This window comes from Alligator sinensis, unplaced genomic scaffold, assembly GCF_000455745.1.
Source record: "Alligator sinensis unplaced genomic scaffold, ASM45574v1 scaffold1565_1, whole genome shotgun sequence".
Classification (NCBI taxonomy): domain Eukaryota; kingdom Metazoa; phylum Chordata; order Crocodylia; family Alligatoridae; genus Alligator; species Alligator sinensis.
In genome coordinates, this window is record NW_005843038.1 from 243,358 (window position 1) to 243,855 (window position 498).

Below are 498 nucleotides of genomic sequence, written 5' to 3' on the forward strand. Positions count from 1 at the left end.
AATGCGGCCGGCCTGCCCCGCCAGTGCCAAGGCAGGGGAGCGCGGCCTGGTACCCAGAGCAGCTTGTGGGCCATGGAGCCCCTTGCCCCGAGCTTCATGTAGGATCTGGGGAGCCCTGTGCTGCCCAAACTGGGGCCCTACACGCCTCAACACTGCTGGCTGCCCCACATGGGCACGTGGGAGCTCACTGCCCTGCTCCCAGCAGCATCCCCTGCTGTGGTCACCCTCCCGAGCCCGTGGGGCTGGAACCACATGCTGGAGCCCGAGGAAGCATCCCCAGAGTAGCGGGCCGAGGGGGAAGGGGCAGGGCGGGGAGGCGTCCTACGTGCCTCTGCCAGCTGACCTGCAGTCCGGCTCCCGCTGCCCCAGCCACCGGGCAGACAGCCGGCAGGAGACCTGGGGCTCCACTACACTGAGAAACCGTTTCTCCCGCCCCTCCAGCACTCCCTGCAGCTCGGCCATAGTGGGCCGAGCCCCCGGCAGCCCCGGCAGAGAATG